This window comes from Somniosus microcephalus, chromosome 17, assembly GCF_052327205.1.
Source record: "Somniosus microcephalus isolate GS21.2 chromosome 17, FLI_Smic_1.0, whole genome shotgun sequence".
Taxonomy (NCBI): domain Eukaryota; kingdom Metazoa; phylum Chordata; class Chondrichthyes; order Squaliformes; family Somniosidae; genus Somniosus; species Somniosus microcephalus.
Genome location: NC_141003.1, coordinates 40,559,297 through 40,575,967, shown reverse-complemented (window position 1 = coordinate 40,575,967; position 16,671 = coordinate 40,559,297). Strand labels below are relative to the sequence as shown.

The following is a 16,671-nucleotide window of genomic DNA, read 5'->3' as shown; positions in this document are numbered from 1 at the left end:
TGTCCTTCTAGCCCATTCTCCCTGATGTACTTATCTCTTTAAATGCATCGATGCTATTCACCTCAATCATACCATGTGGTAGCAAGTTCCACTTTCATTATTGGCTTTATTAGTGACTGCCTTATTTTTATGGCCCAGTTTATCAGCAGCTGAGGATGGTAGTGAAGGGCCAGGGCCGGATAGAAAGGCTCACCAACCAGAGAACGGTAACAAAGGGACAGAGTTTAAATGTGAGGGATCAGCAGCCAGCTGATGGCATTGAAGGAGCTGGGCTAGATGTGAGGGAACATGTGTGAAGATATTAGTCTAACCTGATTAATTACACAAGTCAGAAAATATGTATGAGTAGAATACCAAAAAAAATCTCTTAGTTGAATTTATTTTTCTTTGTTGAGATTTCAATTAGTAATTGCAATGGAATTCTGCAACAGAAAGTAGCACTTTCTCATGAACCAGAGTTGTACTTTCTCATTTTCTTTCTATATGTCTTTAAAGTCTCCTTTAATATAGCTACTTTCCTTAACATCATGACAGTTTCAGTACTCGTACATTTACAGATTAGAAATAGTACTTGCTTCATTATTTACAACATTTTTGTAGTGCATTTGGTCAGACACATTTCAGCTGTAAAGGGGATTCACAAAGGTGAGTCGCCAACCCACTGGTTTGTTTATAGTGTCGACACTCATAATTGATAAAGGCATATTAAAAAGAACAGAAAGACTTGCATTTCTATAGCGCCTTTCACGACCTCAGGACGCCCCAAAGCACTTTCCAGCCAATGAAGTACTTTTGAAGTGTAGTCACTGTTGTAATGTAGGAAACCGTGATCAACCACGTAAAGCATAGATTATGATACCGTTCAATGCTCTGCTTTATTAAAGTTTTCTGTTAATTCTGAACATCACACAAGAAAAATAATTTCAATTTCTGACAAGATACATGCATCTCAGAGAGCAGAATCACTTTTATTCACAGATGCCACTGGCAAAATGTAACACTTTCGCACTTCATCAAAGGGACTGCCCCTCCCCCACACATGTTAAAGCAGTGATGCAGAAGAATGTTCTGCAAAGACAAGTGTTAAACCAAGTTCCTGCGAGTACATTCACGAGCTACAAAAAGTCTTTCTGTGTCCCAGTATGCTGTGTCCTTTGTGTTGTCTTGTGAGTTGAAGTGGAGACCACACACACACGACTGCAGTGGCGGCGGGGAAAGTGCACTGCACAATCTAAGTGTAAAACCAGGCAGCAGGCATTTATTATCAATGAGCTCCAATAGCAAAAAGCACAGAGGAGCACTGCTGACAGTCACAAGCGCAACTTATTAGCATTTGGTTACTTAGTTTATTTTGTCCTTCAATTGACCAAAAGTGTAAGCCTTACCATAACCCACCCTCCCTAGCTCTCCAACTCAAGGGAGTGAATAAACTAACACTTGAACTTTTCCACGTTTAAAGAGCCTCATAATTAAAAGAATCTTTATAACGCTTGCAAAAATAAGTCTGCCACTGCAAAAAATAGCAACTTACAATATATATGGTGTAATAAATATGCAGATGTGATTAGCTTTTAAAGCAGCACTTACAATCAGCAAACATTAGTATTATATGAAAGAAGACAGAGCAAGGCAAGGGACACTAAAATCAATTCAATTGCTAACATAAATAATCTGCCTGTAAATGTATAGGTGCTGAAACTGCCATAGTGTTAAGGAATGTAGCCATATTAAAAGAGACTTTAAAGACATATAGGAAGGAAATGAGAAAGTACAACTCTGCCCAGTATTAAATTGGTATTCATCACAGCATGCCCAAGTGCTGTACTGGGGACCTGTTAATCAGTTTTTGCAGATTTAGCTCTTACCCAGAGGAAACTACTTGTACATGTGTAGGGCTCACATATGGTTGTGTTGTGAATGCACTGCCATTCATTAGTGCTCACTAACTATTCGCAGACACCGGTAGAATGGCGGAACCTTTGAAACTCCACAGTGGAGCTCTATAGAAGCTAACACTTGCGGTGCAAGTTAGCTGTCAAATCAATTTCCCTGGATGGGTCAGCGATAGACCAACCTAAGTGTATCATTTAAATTGATCCACAGTAGTTTGCAATGCTATACCCGCCCCTTTGTGTTTTAGTGCTGTAGTAAAATTAAGCAATATATAACCACAGCCAGTTCTAGGGAGCCCAAGAGACAGATTCTAGGAGCAGCTGGTAGTTCACGGCTGCAGTTATTCATTTACACATGAGAAGCTTTTTTTCCCTTTCAGGCTCTCAATCAGTGAACACAGGAACAGATGTTTCCTTTTTTCAGCAACTGATTATGGATAAATTAAACGTTATCTAGGCGACCCTACTGACTGTTGGAATTAGGCAGGCCTTTTCTTCTGTACCACGAAGTTTAAAAAGGGAACGTTTTCCATCAAGAAAATCTATGTGACAAGGGGAAGTATTTAAACTCGTGCAAACAAGTTCTTTATCCTCTTTTTAAAAATGTGCTCTTTTTTGTAATCTAGCATCATAGCAGTATGTGTGGAAAAACTAAAAAGAAAATATATGTAATGCACAGTTCTTTTAAAAAAGGAGTCATGGCTTCTAATTTTAGCTCGGCAGAAAAAGTGTTCTGTCTCAACAATCTATGCAAAGGAGCTTTGCCAGTGAGCAAATGAGCCTGGAAAATTTTCATGAATGAGGGAAGCCACTTAACCACGAGTGGTTTGTTTTATTTTCTTCCTATTCAAGTTGCTAAAGTCCTACCTTAATGCCTAAAAAGGGAATCACTATCCCAGCATGACAACTATCCCTTTAATTTCTGGAGCCTTTTATTTACATTCAGGCACACCATTTTTAAGATACAAAATCATAATTGGCTACAACAATAACCATTGAATTATCAGCAGTTTCTAAGGAGCGCCTCTCTTGCATTCTAAATTATGAAAGAAAGAAAGAACTTGCATTTAAGTAGCACCTTTCACATCCTCGGGATGTTACAAAGTGCTTCACAGCCAAAGAAGTACTTTTGAAGTGTAGTCACTGCTGTAATGCAGGAAGCTTAATGGTAGCGTTCCCACCTCTGAGTCAGTGTTTGAAACCCTCTCCGCTGGAAACTGGAACTTCAGCCCTGAATTCTGGGTTGACATCCAGTGGGATACTTGCATCCGGTGGGTGTGGGTATCCACCACCGTCGTATGGGTTGTGGGAGCCCATAAAACGCTCCCGCCAATAGGGCTAACCACTCTATCGGCTGATATAAAGAAGGTTACGGGCATATGGAAAGACGTTGCGGCCTGTCAGACTGTAAATCAGCCTGCAAAACCAAAAAATATTTCAAAACACTCGTCGGCGCCCAAATTCAGGCTCAAAAGCGACGATGCTACGAACCTCATCTGAATAATTTAGGTGGGCTGCTAGCACCTGTCGTGCCTCCACATGCAGCTGGCCTTTCTGCAGGACGATTTTCACCAGCAGCAGCACTTAGGTAAGCACCGTGAGTTGGGGAAAGGACAGAGGGAGGGGGGCCTGATCAGGAGGTGATCTTATAGAGATATATTGTTAAGGATATAGGAAAAGTTAACCCAGAATAGTACTTTAAAGTAAACTCTGGAAGTAGAACTAGGACACGGATTCAAACTAGTGAAACTTAATTTTAGGACTGTTATTAAGAAATTCTTCTTCACACAGAGTGACCAACATGTGGAATAAACTTCCTGGTGGAGTTGTGGAGGCAAAAACGCTAGAATCATTTAAGAAACAATTGGTTGCTACAATGGCCTAAGGTAGGAGCTCTCTGAATGGATACATTAAGATGGGCTGAATGGGCTTCATCATCTGTAATAATCTTGTGATCTTGTTAAAAAAAAAAGTGAGATTTTTTTTTGGATTGCATTTGTATGTGTGTGTGGGGGGGGGGGAGGAGGTAATAAAATGCAATCTAATCTATTTGCATTTTCTATCTACAAATTGTCACTTCTTGCTATCACACTTTTTGTGAATTTCACCCATTCTAAATTCCAATGTCCACGTTGAAAATGGAAATGTCCTCCGTCAACTGGCTCTTGGTCACTATTACACCTCGTGGCCTGAGACTGTAATTTCATAGTGACAGGAGCCAGTTGACATTGGGTATTTCAATTTTCAATGTAGGCATAGGAATGTATAATGAAAAAAACTGACAAACAGGAATACGATTTTGCAGACAGAAAATGCCCATAGACAGATATTTAGTAAAGTATAGAAAGAAAGACTTGCATTTATACAGCGCCTTTCACGACCACCGGATGTCTCAAAGCGCTTTACAGCCAATTACAGGAAACTCTCGTTTAAACAGCACCTAAATATCCAGAATTCTCTATTAACCGGCAAAATTCTCACTCCAAAAACAACACCTCAATAACCGGCAATGTTGCCGAGTCCGAGTCTCCCACGGTGGCCGAGTTAGTCAGTGGGGGTAGTTCTCCAAACTGCCACTACTCGGCTTCTTGGCGCTGTCGGAAGTCCGAACACCTCAATACCCCTGTAACAGGAGTCTGACCCTCCTGCGCTGCCGGTAGTCTCTTCTGATCCACCATTTTACAGGGGTACTATGTGTCGCCTACGCTGCTGGTAGTCATTGCATTGCATTGCATTACCCGCAACTGGCAGTACTGTAATTAATCAAGAATCTTCCACCATCCATTTAACACAACATTCTGTAGGTGGGTACCCAATTACTGTATACTGCACATTTCTAGATTTTTTTATTTTTCTTTGTTAAAAATAGCCTCGGTAGATAACCCTCTCCGTCATCCGGAATTTTTGATCAACCGGCAACACGCCGGTCCCATCGGTGCCGGATACCAAAGAGTTTCCTGTAAGTACTTTTGAAGTGTGGTCACTGTTGTAATGTGGGCATGTACTGGATACATGTTGCGCTTGTGATTGGGCACATGCCCATTTAGTGGGGGGGGGGGTAAGAGGCTTAGATTACTTAAAGTCCTGCAGCAGCTTACTGGCGCAGTGTTCTGTGACTGAATCTGACCTGGCTGTATGAGGCTGACCTCCTGTCTTGCTGTTGTTGGCTTAACTTTGCTGGGGATGTCTGGAAGTTGGCGTTGTTATTTCTGTGTTCCCCGTGGAAATTCTACTTTTGATGTCATTTTGTTTTACTGGAATGTTCGTGTTTTATTAAGTGTTAGAAGGTCCATGAGCTGAAAAAGAGAAGTTATAGTCAGTCCAGGGAGGCTCAAATTTCCTTGGATCCACCAAAAGTCTGAGGGTTAAAAATCAAATTTGAAGAAAAAAAATGGAAAAATAAAGTGCATTCATATAAAATATGATTTCCTTCCTCCCCTGATATAATGGTTCATGTTTGATACTGAACAACAGAAGATATTAGATTCTGACCTCTGTGATGACAGACATGGAGTATATGCACTTTTTGATATCCAGATAATTTTTAAAATTTTCTGTTAATCTTATCTACAATCTTATAAAACATTTGAGTCCGGCATCATAAATAATAATCTGAAGGTTAATTAATTAAGTTAACTAGTAAATTAATTACATTATTAATTGAAATGAGTAATTATTGAATTTGCTAACACTGCCTTCAAAAGGTAAGATGTAATACATGAAATGAGTAGTAAAATCTATAACTGAATCTCAAATAAAACAGTAAAAAATATTTTATAGATATTGGTTTTATTTTTGCTATTTTACAGAAATTACATAAAACAATTAAATTCTGAGTTACAACATTGGATCCCCAAGCACAAGTACAACCTTTTACTTTTAGAGACTGGATTTGGCATAAAATCTGCTTTTGACAGGTGGGATGAAAGTGCTCTTTATAGAGTGGAACTGGGCCTAGTGGACAATAAATGTTGGATATGATTGTTTTCCTGGCACTACTTGATACCATATTTGGGAACCTCTGCCACAAGAGACATTAAACCCACTTGGCAGACACACAGTCTACACAAAGCATTAAAACCCAGTGTGCCACACAGAGCGCTTCCTCCAACTGCTACCATAGCAGCAAGCAAACATTCGGCTAACACACCACAACGCGCAACCAGGAAAACAGCAGCGAATTACAAAAGTAACATTAACAACAGAGAAAAAAAAACTACTGTAACAAAACAAAAATGTATACACAAGTTAAATACAGAGGTGGTAAAGGCTGCCCTTTCGCCAGCAATGAAAATATTAAAATAAATGCTGGTTATGTTCGAGAAGGATGGCAAATATTCAGTCACAAAATGTTAAATCTCAACAAGATGAGCAACGGGAGTGAGGGGCAAGGAGAACTCTGGTGCTAGAGGAATGGAGGACGCAAGAGACAAGGCAAAGGCGTTAAAGGAGTGCAGTGAATGAGCAGTGTGGCAAATGTTTTAGCAGCATGGAGAGAGGGAGAGGTGAAGAGATGTCTGGTGTTAGAGGAGCAGAGGAAGTGAATGATGAGGACATGTTAAAGGAGCAGAAACAGCAAGGGTTGAGGAGAATGTGTGAAAGGAATGTAGGTGGGGCAGGCGGAGGAGAATTTCAGTGTTAGAAGAGGGGAGAGCACAAGGAGCAAGGGGAAAGTGTTAGCGGAGGGAGGGACAAAGTGCAGGGGAGAAATCCAGTATTACAGGAGCAAAGGTATAAAGGGTGAGGAGATGTTGTGTGTCAGGAGTAAAGGGAATGAGAAGTGTGGAGATTGTAAGTAGTGGAGATAGGGAGAGGTAAGGTGAAGGTGTGAGAGGAGTAGAGGGACTGAGGGGTGATGAGAAACCTGGTGTTAAAGGAATGGAAGATCCGTGCAGGAACATCAGCCAGGAGAAGATCGGTAAGATAGGCGGGGCGAGGCCATCAAGAGATTGATGGAATTTCACTGGTCTGGCCAGGTTTCCTCATTTCCTGCCTACAAAGAGACGGCCTGGAAGCCATTTTTAGTCATCCTAGAAACCCACATTAAGGAATCTTAAACCATCCCAGGTAAGTCTTAGTGAAAAAGATAATGGCCCCGATATTAATGTAAAGGTGGGTTCCAAGTGGGGGAGGGGGTGATGCGTGTGCAAAACCCAGAAGTAAATCCAGCGGGTCGGATTCTGTGATTTCAGATTGATTGAGGCAATAAATTTTGACTTCCGGGTTTCACGTCTCCAAGCTGTGCAGCGGGTGTGATTCGCACCCGCATGACGTAATCTGAAGTTCGCTATTTAAAGGGCCAATGCAGAAATGGAATTTGGAGGAGCCAGGAGGCTGGATGCACAAGGAGCAAAGGGCAGCACCCAGATTTCATTATGCTTCCCTGTAATTACTGCTGGGTGCAGTCAGGCCATACTTTTCCCCAGCAATGGGAGAAAGAAACCTGTTGCTGTCATCAAGCAGGCATGGTTCGAGGTGGCTGAGGAGATGAGCAGCAGGCGCATTGTGACCCAGTTTTGGATGCAATGCAGGAAGCAGTTTAACAACCTAATCCTCCCAAATTCATGCACATCTTTCCTGTAACTCCATCTTTGAATCCCACCAATCAGGTTTCCGCCTCTGCCACAAACGGCTCTTATCAAAGTTACAAATGACATCCTCTGTGACTGTAACCGTGGTAAACTATCCCTCCTCATCATAATAAACCTGTCTGCAGCCTTTGACACTGTTGACCACACCATCCTCCTCCAATGCCTCGCCTCCATCATCCAGCTGGGTGGGACAGCACTCGCCTGGTTCCATTCTTATCTATCCAGTCGTAGCCAGAGAATCACCTGCAGTGGCTTCTCTTCCCACTCCCGCACTGTTACCTCTGGTGTCCCCCAAGGATCTATCCTTTGCTCCCTCCTATTTCTCATTTACATGCTGCCCCTCGGCAACATAATCTGAAAACACAACATTAGGTTCCACATGTACGCTGACAACACCCAGCTCTAACTCACTATCACCTCTCTCGACTCCTCCAGTATCGCTAAATTGCCAGACTGCTTGTCTGACATCCAATACTGGGTGAGCAGAAATTTCCTCCAACTAAGTATTGGGAAGACCAAAGCCATTGTCTTCTGTCCCTGCCACAAATTCCGTTCCCTAGCCACCGACTCCATCCCTCTCCATGGCAACTGTCTGAGACTGAACCAAACTGTTCACAACCTTGGTGTCGTATTTAACCCCGAGATGAGCTTCCGACCACTTATCCACGCCATCATTAAGACCACCTATTTCGACCTCCATAACATTGCCCATCTCCGCCCTTGCCTCAGCTCATCTGCTGCTGAAATCCTCATCCATGCCTTTGTTACCTCTAGACTTGACCATTCCAACATACTCCTTCATAAACTTAAGCTCATCCAAAACTCTGCTGCCCATGTCCTAACTTGCAACTGTTCACCCATCACCCCTGTGCTCACTGACCTACATTGGCTCCCGGTTAAGCAACACCTTGATTTTAAAATTCTTATCCTTGTTTTCAAATCCCTCCATGGCCTCGCCCCTCTCATCTTTGTAACCTCCTGCAGCTCTACAACCCTCTGAGATATCTGCGCTTCTCCAATTCTGGTCTCTTGCACATCCCCAATTTTAATCGCTCCACCACTGATGGCCATGCCTTCAGCTACCGAGGCCGTAAGCTCTGGAATTCACTCCTTTACAATGCTCCATAAAACCTGCCACCGTCTGCCCTAATATGTCCTTATGTGGCTTGGTGTAAAATTTTGTTTGATGACACTCCTGTGAAGCGCCTTCAGATGTTTTGCTATGTTAAAGGCACTATATAAATGTTGTTGTTGTAACCTGGTCAGGCAAAGTGAGTACATTTGCTGATTCACCTACATCCTGTAATGTAACCATACCGCTCCATCACCACCTCTGCATTTCACTCTGCCTTGCCAAGCGTACTCCATCACATCACTTGGGAACAGTAGCATAGTGGTAATGTTACTGGACTAGTTAATCCAGAAGCCTGTACTAATGATCTGGAGACGTGAGTTCAAATCCCACTCATGGCAAATTAAGTAAATCTGGAATAAAAAGCTAGTGTCAGTGAAACTATTGGATTGTTGTAAAAACCCATCTGCTTCACTAATGTCCTTTAGGGAAGTAAATCTGCCGTCCATACCTGGTCAGACAACAATGTGGTTGATTCTTAACTGCCCTCTGAAATGTCTTAGCAAGCCACTCGGGTGTAACAAACCGCTACAAGAAACAATAAAACCGGATGGAGGATGGACACGACAATGGCACACCCAGCACAGCTGACCCCGCAAAACCTTCCTCACCAACATCTGGGGGCTTGTGCCAAAATTGGGAGAGCTGTCCCACAGACTAGTCAAGCAACAGTCTGACAGGTTGTCATACTCACAGAATCATACCTTTCGGCCAATGTCCCAGACTCCTCCATCACCATCCCTGGGTAGGACCACCCACCAGCAGGACAGACCCACCGGGGTGGTGGCACAGTGGTATACAGTCAGGAAGGAATGGCCCTGGGAGTCCTCAACATTGACTCCGGACCCCATGAAGTCTCATGGCTTCAGGCATGGAAACCACCTGCTGATTACCACCTACCGCCCTCCCTCAGCTGATGAATCAGTACTCCTCCATGTTGAACACCACTAGGAAGAATCACTGAGAGTAGCAAGGGCACAGAATATACTCTGGGTGGGGGGCTTCAATGTCCATCACCAAGAGTGGCTCAGTAGCATCACTACTGAAGGACATAGCTGCCAGTCTGGGCCTGCGACAGGTGGTGAAAGAACCAACATGAGGGAAAAACCTACTTGACCTCGTTCTCACCAATCTACCTGTCGCAGGTAGCAGTGGCCACCACACAGTCATTGTGGAGACGAAGTCCCGTCTTCACACTGAGAACACCTTCCACCGTGCTAAATGGGACAGATTCAGGGCATCCATGAGGCGCTGTGGGCCAAAAGCAGCAGCAGAATTGTATTCCACCACAATCAGTAACCTCATGGCCTGGTTAATCCCTCACTCTACCATTACCATCAAGCCAGGGGACCAACCCTGGTTCAATAAGGAGTGTAGAAGAGCATGCAAGGAGCAGCACCAGGCGTACCTAAAAATGAGGTGCCAACCTGGGGAAGCTGCAACACAGGACTACATGCATGCTAAAAAGCGGAAGCAGCATGCTATAGACAGGGCTAAGCGATCCCACAAACAACGGATCAGATCAAAGCTCTGCAGTCCTGCCACATCCAGTCGTGAAAGGTGATGGACCATTAAACAACTAACGGGAGGAGGAGGCTCCATGAATAACCCCATCCTCAATGATGGTGGAGCCCAGCACGTGAGTGCAAAAGACAAGGCTAAAGCATTTGCAAACATCTTCAGCCAGAAGTGCCGAGTGGATGATCTATATCGGCCTCCTCCTGAGGTCCCCACCATCACAGAAGCCAGACTTCAGCCAATTCGATTCACTCCACGTAATATCAAGAAATGGCTGAGTGCACTGGATACAGAAAAGGCTGTGGGCCCCGACAACATCATGGTTGCCGTGCTGAAGTCTTGTGCTCCAGAACTAGCCAAGCTGTTCCAGTACAGCTACAACACTGGCATCTATCCGACAATGTGGAAAACTGCCCAGGTATATCCTGTCCACAAAAAGCAGGGCAAATCCAATCTGGCCAATTACTGCCCCATCAGTCTACTCTCAATCATCAGCAAAGTAATGGAAGGTGTCGTTGACAGTGCTATCAAGTGGCACTTACTCACCAATAACCTGCTCACTGATGCCCAGTTTGGGTTCCGCCAAGACCACTCGGCTCCAGACCTCATTACAGCCTTGGTCCAAACATGGACAAAGGAGCTGAATTCCAGAAGTGAGGTAAGAATGACTGCCCTCGACATCAAGGCAGCAGTTGACCGAGTGTGGCATCAAGGAGCCCTAGTAAAATTGAAGTCAATGGGAATCGGGGGGGAAAACTCTCCACTGGCTGGAGTCATACCTAGCACAAAGGAAGATGGTTGTGATGGTTTGGAGGTCAATTATTTCAGCCCCAGGACATCGCTGCAGGAGTTCCTCAGGGCAGTGTCCTAGGCTCAACAATCTTCAGCTGTTTCATCAATGACCTTCCCTCCAACATAAGGTCAGAAATGCAGATGTTCATTGATGACTGCACAGTGTTCAGTGCCATTTGCAACTCCTCAGATAATTAAGCAGTCCATGCCCGCATGCAACAAGACCTGGACGAATTTCAGGCTTGGGCTCATAAGTGGCAGGTAACATTCGCGCCACAGAAGTGTAGGTGGTTTGCTTTGGTGGTTCGAATCACCTCTCCTACTTAGTTCTATTCAACAGGAATTACAGTGAACAGGATTGGGACACAGACAAGCTTTTCAGACTCAACCGTATGGTGTTTAATAAGGTTAACACACACACCCGCCTCCAGTACGTAAATTGCCTGGTGGCGTAAAACAAACAGTACAACAATACAACTTGGCCCGTCGAACAGGCCCCTGTCTCGTATTAAGATGCCTAAAATCACACTGTGTTGCTATGCAGAGTATAAAATACACACAGAACCTCCCCACTAAACCCCTCTGGATTGGTTGGGACACACAACACCCCCTCACACCTTACCGGTGGTCTTAAGGATGCGTGGGCTTGGACAATGTTCACACTGATTGACCGTTTTCTTGCTCGCTGCTTCCCTGTGTAGAGTGTGTCTCCTGGTTCCGTATCGCTGATGCAGTATCCAAGTCCCAGTTTTGAGGTTCATTCCTACAAGTTGAAGGGCAAGGCAAGGCTCTTGTCACTCGTGGTGGTTTCTTCTCTCCGTCCCGGACGGAGTGCTCGGTTCTTGGTAACAAGCGAGAGAGAGAGAAAATGGCAAAGCTGCTTTCTCTATATCCCAAAAGTTCACTCTGGTCTGTGTAGTTGCAGTGATGTCTTTTTAATCACCCTTTCTTTGTCTGGTTTCCCGCCTTTCGGGGCTATCCCATCTAGGTGCTGGTGTTAATGGCAGATGATGGGCCGCACTTCTCACCTGATCCTGGGTTAAGTGGCTTCCCATTAATTTACAATGGTCCTCTTTTGTCCGGTTCCCGCCTTTCGGGGCCATCTAGGTGCTCATTACTGTATGAGTCATCTCCCTGGACCCATTGGGGGTGATTTTCATTCAGAAGTCGGGAAGGAGGCGGGACTACAACTTTCGGGGTTATAGTCCCGCCTCCATCGAGATGCAGCCAATCCACACGATTTTAACTTGATTGACCTTGTTGAGCCCGCCCAGCAGGCCAATTAAGGGCCACCCGGCAACAGGTGACGTCACAGACTGAAATTTCATCTGTCAAGACGTTTTGACAGATGAAATATCAGCGTTTCACAGCTGTTTGAAGCTGTCAAACACTGACAGTCTTACTTCTAACATGAGTCCTTCTCCACAGACTCAGTTAGAAATCTCTCCTGCACAGTAAGCTGCAGGCTGTCACTTTTGACAGTTCGCAGCCATTCTGCTTTCTGTGCCGATGAGATGAGGGACTCCCTGAACCTAAAGGAAGGAAGGCTGAAAAGGTAAGTACAGGTAATTTAAACTTCTTTACACACTTTAGACACACCAAACACACTTACCTTTGCACTCATGCACCCATCACTCACCTGAACACCGACATCTCGGCCCCTCCAAGCCCTTCAACCCGACGGCCCGACTCCTCTAACTTGGCGTGGTTTGGAGCCGTCGGGAATCCCACACTTCAAGATTTAAAATAGGGATTAGGCTAAAAACTGCCAGTTAACTACCTGTTAACAGGCAGTTAATTGTCACTAATCCCTTCCCGCCTCGGGTAGGCGGGTCCCAGTGCGGGGCGGGTACCCGCCTCCTTTGAAACTTACATGGAGGCAGGTTGGGGGCAGGATGGGGTCGGGACCCCTGAATTCGGGACTTTAACCCCCCGAATGCCTCCAATCCCGACTCCACAGGTCAATGAAAATCGACCCCATTGTCTTCCCAGAGAATTCTGTCTGCCCAGACATTCTCCCATAATTAGTTTGTAGGCCTGGCTGGAATCGCCGGTCCACGAACACCTAGGCCCCTCCCATCTTCTCCAAACAGGCACCAACAGTCATTCAAAAAGTCTGATACCAAAAATCCTTGGGGCCTGTGTTCGATGCTTACACAAGTGCCAGGCAATGACTATCTCCAACAAGCGAGAGTCTAACCACCGCCCCTTGACATTCAACGGCATTACCATCGCCAAATATCCCACCGTTAACATTCTGGGGGTTAACATTGACCAGAAACTTAACTGGACCAGCCACATAAATAGTTTAGCAACAAGAGCAGGTCAGAGGCTGGGTATTCTGCGGCGAGTGTCTCACCTCCTGACTCCCCAAAGCCTTTCCACCATCTACAAGGCACAAGTAAGGAGTGTGATGGAATACTCTTCACTTGCCTGGATGAGTGCAGCTCCAACAACACTCAAGAAATCAACACCATCCAGGACAAAGCGGCCAGCTTGATTGGCACCCCATCTGTAGTGTATGTACCTTTAAGAGAGAACTACTTTTACAGCTCCTGTATACTGTAGTACCGGCAGTGACCACACCTGTATATAAGCCTTGAGCATGCCTCTGTACTGTCAGTCTTTAGACTACCCTCCTCCAGTAAACACCTGTTGATTGTTAAGTTACAGCCTCCGTGTAGTTATTGGAAAATATCATACTTTAAGAATCACGGATTCAACAGAATGAGTTAAAACTGCTGGTAAAAGACTGTGTATATGCAGATAAAGATGAGATGGTCAGAGACCGCATCGTGTTTGGAATACATTCAGCTAAAGTGAGAGAGAAACTTTTGAATGTTGGGTCCGGGCTAACGCTGGACAAAGCTATAGACATAGCTAGATCGCACGAGATAACCCAAGCACAGTTGAAAACCATAACCGGCGCCACGAGCAGCTCGAGTGAACAGACAGTGCACGCAGTTAATAGATACACACCAAAGAACACTGCCCAGAGAGCGTGTTTCAGAACAGAAAGAACAGCGAGAGTTCTAACAATGGGCGACACAGACATAAATCGCTTCAAAAACTGTGGATATTGTGGAAACAACTGGCATGGAGAAAAGGTGCAATGCCCCGCCAAAGGAAGGCAATGTACTAAATGTGGTAAACGGAACCACTTTGCTAAAGTTTGCAGGACTGTTTTCGTAAAAACAGTACACACAGTGAGTGACAGCCAAATGCCAGATAGAGAGCCAAATGCAGAGGAACTGTTTATTGATTCATAAGAACATAAGAAATAGGAGCAGGAGTAGGCCAATTGGCCCCTCGAGCCTGCTTCACCATTCAATAAGATCATGGCTGATCTGATCCTAACCTCAAATATACTATCACTCTCCATCCCACCCGAACCCATGTGATCTCCCGGGAGAGACGAAAAGCCAGGTTAAAAAAAAAACCAATGGCCAATTTGGGTGAAAAAATCTGGGAAATTCCTCTCCGACCCATCTAGGCGATCAAAACTCATCCAGGAGATCACTCTGTCCCTATATTTTCTACAGTACTTACCTTCTGTAAAGGCGATCTCCACCCCAGCCAGGAACAGCAATAAAACCATCTCCTGAAATCTAACAGAATTAGAACACAAGAAGTAGGAGCAGAACCAGGCTACACGGCCCCTGGGCCCGCTCCGCTACCCACAGGGCCACGACCATTCCGAACCTAGACTCATGTCCAATTTCCTGCCCGCTCCCCGTAACCCTTAATTCCCTTTACTTCTAGGAAGCTATCTATTTCTGTTTTAAATTTATTTAATGATGTAGCTTCCACAGCTTTCTGGGGCAGCAAATTCCACAAACCTACCACCCTCTGAGTGAAGAAGTTTCTCCTCATCTCAGTTTTGAAGGAGCAGCCCCTTATTCTAAGATTATGCCCCCTAGTTCTAGTTTCACCCATCATTGGGAACATCCTCACCGCATCCACCCGATCAAGCCCCTTCACAATCTTATATGTTTCAATAAGATCGCCTCTCATTCTTCTGAACTCCAATGAGTAGAGTCCCAATCTACTCAACCTCTCATCATATGTCCACCCCCTCATCCCCGGAATTAACCGAGTGAACCTTCTTTGTACTGACTCGAGCGCAAGTATGTCTTTTCTTAAGTATGGACACCAAAACTTTATGCAGTATTCCAGGTGCGGTCTCACCAATACCTTGTACAACTGCAGCAATACCTCCCTGTTTTTATATTCTATCCCCCTAGCAATAAAAGCCAACATTCCATTGGCCTTCTTGATCACTTGCTGCACCTGCATACTAACTTTTTGAGTTTCGTGCACCAGGACCCCCAGATCCCTTTGTACTACAGTACTTTCCAGTTTCTTGCCATTAAGATAATAACTTGCTCTATGATTTTTCCTGCCAAAGTGCATAACCTCACACTTTCCAGTATTGTATTCCATCTGCCAAATCTCTGCCCACTTACTTAGCCTGTCTATGTCCCTTTGCAGGTTTTTTATGTCCTCCTCACTCACTACTTTCCCTCCCATCTTTGTATCATCTGCAAATTTTGATATGTTACACTCGGTCCCCTCCTCCAAATCGTTAATATAGATTGTAAAGAGTTGGGGACCCAGCACTGACCCCTGCGGAACACCACTAGTTACTGATTGCCAGTCTGAGAATGAACCATTTATCCCAACTCTCTGCTTTCTGTTAGAGAGCCAATCCTCCACCCACGCCAGAATATTACCCCCAATCCCGTGATTTTTTATCTTGAGCAATAATCTTTTGTGTGGCACCTTGTCAAATGCCTTTTGGAAGTCTAAATACACTATGTCCATTGGTTCCCCTTTATCCATCCTATATGTTACTTCCTCAAAGAACTCAAGCAAATTTGTCAAACATGACTTCCCCTTCATGAAACCATGCTGAGTTTGTCCTATTAAATTATGTTTATCCAAATGTCCCGTTACTGTCTCCTTAATAATGGACTCTAAAATTTTACCAACCACAGATGTTAGGCTAACAGGTCTATAGTTTCCAGCCTTCTGCCTACTACCCTTTTTAAATAAGGGTGTTACATTAGCAGTTTTCCAATCTGCCGGGACCTTTGCTGAGTCCAGGGAGTTTTGGAAAATTATTACCAATGCATCCACAATCCCTACCACCACTTCCCTCAAGACCCTAGGATGTAAGCCATCAGGTCCAGGGGATTTATCCGCCTTGAGTCCCATTATTTTACCAAGTACCACTTCCTTAGTGATTTTAATCATATTTAGCTCCTCCCCCCCTAGAGCCCCCTGTTTGTCCAGTGTTGAGATATTCTTAGTATCCTCTACCGTAAAGACTGATACAAAATATTTGTTCAGCGTTTTTGCCATCTCCATGTTTCCCACCATTAATTTCCCGGTCTCATCCTCTAAGGGACCAACATTTACTTTAGCCACCCTTTTTCTTTTTATATAACTATAGAAACTTTTGCTATCTATTTTTATATTTTTTGCTAATTTACTTTCATAATCTATCTTCCCTTTCTTAATCAATCTTTTAGTTATTTTTTGCTGTCTTTTAAACACTTCCCAATCTTCTATCCTCCCACTAGATTTGGCTACCTTATATGCCCTTGTTTTTAGTCGGATACTATCCTTAATTACTTTACTTAGCCACGGATGGCTATCTTTTCTTTTACACCCTTTTTTCCTCAGTGGAATTTTTTTTTTGGAAGTTGTAAAATAACTCCTTAAATGTACACACTGATCATGT

The 16,671-nt window shown here is 44.2% G+C and overlaps 1 long non-coding RNA gene across 2 annotated transcripts in view; it reads right to left on the bottom strand.

Annotated features, from left to right (window-relative positions):
* Positions 1-856: 856 nt before the first annotated feature.
* Positions 857-16,671, bottom strand: part of LOC147105676 (uncharacterized) — a 33,313-nt gene continuing 17,498 nt past the window's right edge. For both annotated transcript variants that reach the window (XR_015081651.1, XR_015081652.1), the window contains 2 exons: positions 5,020-5,188; positions 857-1,231 (listed from right to left, as the gene is read on the bottom strand). This is a non-coding gene — a long non-coding RNA (uncharacterized LOC147105676). The remainder of the gene's footprint in view (positions 1,232-5,019; positions 5,189-16,671) is intronic.